The 4748-nt window shown below is 34.8% G+C and overlaps 1 pseudogene across 1 annotated transcript; it reads left to right on the top strand.

Annotated features, from left to right (window-relative positions):
• The first annotated feature begins 220 nt into the window (after positions 1 to 220).
• On the top strand, positions 221 to 4521 carry LOC147392563 (tRNA ligase 1-like; annotated as a pseudogene). Its single transcript, XR_015182232.1, has 11 exons — positions 221 to 252; positions 655 to 726; positions 1113 to 1177; positions 1729 to 1826; positions 1945 to 2016; positions 2109 to 2183; positions 2298 to 2369; positions 2453 to 2529; positions 3439 to 3519; positions 3951 to 4053; positions 4206 to 4521. The product of XR_015182232.1 is annotated as a tRNA ligase 1-like (transcript).
• The last annotated feature ends 227 nt before the right edge of the window (positions 4522 to 4748 follow it).

The following is a 4748-nucleotide window of genomic DNA, read 5'->3' as shown; positions in this document are numbered from 1 at the left end:
AGGGCATGGTTGTTAGTTGTTACATCTGAAAAACTCAAACTAGATTTACATGTTAGTTTCTGACTTAATAATCTAATCAAAATAACTTAAAATCTTATTGTATTGTGATGATGTTCATAGGTTTTCTGTTTGATGTTTTCACTTTTCAGTATGTAATGCACAAATATTATACCTTGTGACGTCTGGTTACTTTTCAGGGCTCTGAGCAATCTGGTTCTTAATGGAGGAGGAGATCATCGCTGATTGTTTCTGGTAGTTTTCTGCTGTCAGTCAGTTTATATCAATTTCTGCTTTTATTTTTTCTTTGATTTGCCCTTAGAGATTTGGTTCCTTGAATTTTCTTTTCCTGGAAGACTTCTGCTGAGAACATTTTTCTTAAACCTGCAACCTGATGGCGGATTTCTACCTATACATCCAAACAACCTTCCCTGGTGTATCCTTGTTACCATGGTAGATATATGGTCTATCTTGTCTGATCTTGATTGCTGAGAAAGGATAAACGGGAAACTATATGAATAAAAAATATACAAAGTGACAGTGGATATTGTGGTGGTGTTTTTTTTTTTTTTTTTTTTCAGTTTTTATTCTGACCACCTTTTTCTCCAGGATGTGAGCTCAGTTATTTATTTTGTACATTTTTGTTCTTATTGATAGGCTAAGGACTGTTGACACCACTGATAAGGAGCAGAAGAAGACCTTCATGCATTCAGATCAATCAGACATTAGGTATGCTGCCCAATTACACTTCCCAAATGTCAAAGATAACTGTTTCAAAATATAGGACATTTTCATGGGTTGGTTGGATTTTCTCCATGTTCTTATTGACTTTGTTCATTTGGTTTAAATGTAGGACATTTCTCCTAATAAAGACTAATAAACTTTTGTAGTAACTAAAGTACCAAACTATAGAAGTTTGCAAAGATTTTTTAAATACTAACTATATTCTTAATATCATCCTTCACTTTTAGATTCGGAGTAATGGATTTGTGATTTTTTACTTCCAAATCCTGTTTCATGAATTTCTAGTAAGTTTTAAGGTGCATAAATTGTGCAGAAATATAGGCCCAGAGGGATGGAGATTGAGACAACGACATTTTGAGGCTGTGACATCCCTTGTTCGATCATGTCGGAAGTTCTTCCCATCAGGCGCTGCATCTGAGATATGGTCTGAGTTCAAGTAATTATTCTAACTTCAATTCTGTTTCAGGCATGAATTAGTTTGAGGTAATTTTATTGACTGGGAGTGTTTCTTACCAGTGTTTTTTACTCGATACTTAAATATGTTTGAGGTAAGTGTATAAATTGCATAAAGAATGTATTGATGTTTACTATCATTGCTTTTGGTGCATGTGAAAACTATAATATGAAATGTTTTTTAATCTGAAGTATATTTTAAGGAGGCCTTTTGTGCTTTCTTAGATATTTCCATGGTTATAGGTATGAAAAATATACGAGTAGGACTAGACAGGGTAATGGAAAATTGTGATGTCTGATCATAGATGATGTGATGTGAGTGTTATGAGATATCAAGATTACTATCCAAATGACTAAGAAGACATTATTTCTCTCTTCCCCTCCCTTCTGTCAAATTTCAAAAACATTGTGGGCATGAGATTGTTATGTTACTCAATTATTAAGAAGTTTTACTTGCTAAAATCATTTATGGGAATGTATTCTATTTAACTATTATACTAGTTATCTTATTTCCTCTGAATGCATTCATGACAGGAAAATATTGGCAGAAGGTTGCTGATGAACGCAGAAGAAAACCATATGCCATAACCCTTGCTGACAAAAATGCACCAAATGAAGAAGTCTGGAGGCAGGTAACATTTTGCTTCTCCTGTGAATTTGCATGTGTTGATTGGTACCAAAAGATTGGTGATGGCCATTTTTTTCTTTTCATCTGAGTTTCCTTCTGATGGACACTTTCTGATCATGCAGATTGAAAACATGTGTCGGAGCACAAGGGCTTCAGCTGTTCCAGTGGTTCCTAATTCTGAAGGTTCGTGCACTGTAAATATAACCTTTTGTTGTATTTAAGTTTTTCCTCAGTTGAGTATTAATTATACTTGTTTGGCTTTGTGATAATCGTTTGAAATGTGCAGAACTGAATCAAATCTGTTCTCTCTCGATTATTAGTTGTTTTCATGTTTCTTGTACTTCAGCGAGTTAATCACCCGGTATTTGCATTTGTCTTGCTGCTTTTGTGTTCAATCTAAGCAGCCACTTCTGCACACAAAATGTAGCTGATCAATTTCTAATACTTGATTTTTTGCTGCTGTACATTTTTGAAGGGAAATCTTGACAAGACATCTCCAAATGCTGGTTACGTCCTGCTAATGTTTTGCCACCTTTATGAGGGAAAGGTACGCGCCATTGCTGTTACATAGTGTGTATGCACATCCCTTAAAGCATCTTCTTTACTTTTTCTGTTTTACCCAATTTTCAGGATCGTAGAGAATTCGAGAGTGAATTGATTGAACATTTTGGAAGTCTCGTCAAGATGCCATTGCTTAAGTCTGACAGGTCAGGATCCTGTACTCTGTGTAAGATGCAAGCTCTGATTAAATGGCTATTTTTTCCAATGAGGGGTGTTTCGTAGATCAGAGAGAATGTAATTCAATTTCTTTATCATTGACTAAGAAGATGAAACATGTATCAATATGGTGGGTGTAGATGCACCAATATTGCTATAATTTCTGTTCTCTCGTATTTATGTTGGATTGTTCTCCGAACCAAAATAAAATAGTGTGTGCTTATATTTTATTGTAGACACATAATATTTTGTAATAAATTTCCTTCAAAATAAAGTTGTATTAGTAAAAAGTTGCCCCTCCCCCCAAACCCCACAAAATAAAATAAATAAAACTTATTAGATGTTAAACTCCTAATTGAAGGTGAGGTAAAAATGAATTGCTTGTCTAAACTTCTTTACTGGTGTTCTCCCGAGAAACCATAGTCTGATAGTCATCAAGACAATATAAGAGCTGCAATTGACAAAGTAAGACTTGCAGCAACCAATGAGGTATGCATGATCTTGTTTTTGTTCCTCAGTAAAACTCTGGAAATGATGATGATGAAACATGATAAAAGAGCTGGTATTTGTTGGTGCGTATAATGAGGCTTCGCTGATGGTGGCAATATTGACGGTGATGATAAGGATATATTTGTGATGTGATGATGACTATGTTATTGAATGTTATTACTGATAGTGTATACACGCATGTGTTCATGCGTGCAGAATTTTAGTTATTGCTTTCTTGAACTATTTACATGAATTTCTTTAATTATTAGCTTATTCTCCGAGGTTATTATGAACAAACCATAGAACACCATTTTACACAAGTATTTCCCCTGTTATCCACATGCAATTATTTTCTTCCTTCCTTCATTGTATATTTGTATCATTGATTATTAATTTTTTTGCATCAGCAGGAGTCCTCTACCAGGTCCTGTGAAATCTATATTAGAGGAGGGGATAAATTTGTATAAGCTTCACACAAACAGGCATGGAAGGTAGATGAAAATTTTTACGTAGTCCCTCGTGCTTATGGTTGCAAAATGGAATTTTAAGAAACAGAGTCTATGGTACTTTGGTACTTCACTATATTCAGAGTATCTTTGTCGACAAATATGATAATCACCAAAAATGTAGAAATGGTGATCTATCTTCTGGAATTTATGTCCAGACACTTCTTTTTGATTTGTTACTAGGATTGAATATATCTGGATATGGTTTTATTTAGTGTTGGTAAATGAACAAGGCAAATCAATCTAATTTATTAAACCCATAGTTTAACTGTTTGTCACTAGATACATCTGTTTACAGTACTATGTACTGACGGCTGTGTTGGTTTTCAGATTTCAACTTAATGTACGTAACAGGCCTTCCATTATGTCTTAATTGATATTTTGTATTTTTCACGTGTCCCAAATATTGATCTTAGATCGGAGCCTTCCAAAGGATCATATTCGGAAGACTGGGACAAATGGGAAAAGCGATTCCGAGAGGTTTTATCTGGAAACGCCGAGTTTCTTAATTCTATTCAGGTCAATATCTATATTTTGTTGCCTTCCTGTTTTATTTTTGTTGGAAATATTTGATTATGATGCTCGAGTATTGTAGTTTGGTCAACCGTAAGTGTTGAGGATTTATTCCAGTGCCCACAATATACTTTCACTCAACTGTGTCTCTTCTCCAGGTGCCATTTGATTGTGCTGTCGGACAAGTGTTGAAGCAGAAGTGTTGCAAAAGGTTGATGGAATAGGAATTTGATTCGAAAGAGTGGTGATACAAGTTTACCTCTAATGGATTGTATATCGGTCTAATATTTCAGAATTAGTCTTTGTGATTTTTAGTTTGAACGATTTGAAATAGGAGTAGGAGATGATTAATGATTTTTAGTTAGATTTATAAAAGTTGAAGATGAGGGGTATTTGGGTCTTTTCATATTGTTAGTTGGGGTCTAGGTCATCAATGTCAAAACATAGGAGTATCTCCAATATTCAGTAACATGTGAAGGGGGGTAAGTGTAAAATGTTTTTTTTTCTTAAAAAATACCCTATAGCGACGGTCGTTGACCGTCGCTATATCTTTATTTTACAGTCGTTTTTTCCGACTGTCTTGGACAGTCGTTTTAAAAAACCACTCCTTTTAAAACGATTCTTTTTGCGACTGTAGGGGCAGTCGTTTTTTGCGCATTATGACGTAGTGGCAGAAGATCTAGCTTTATGATGTCTCTTCC

The sequence above is a fragment of the Akebia trifoliata genome, chromosome 10 (genome assembly GCF_017979445.1).
Source record: "Akebia trifoliata isolate Shusen 1 chromosome 10, ASM1797944v1, whole genome shotgun sequence".
In the NCBI taxonomy this organism is placed as follows: Eukaryota; Viridiplantae; Streptophyta; class Magnoliopsida; order Ranunculales; family Lardizabalaceae; genus Akebia; species Akebia trifoliata.
The sequence above is the reverse complement of the archived record's forward strand: the minus strand, read 5'-3'. Positions and strand labels throughout refer to the sequence as shown.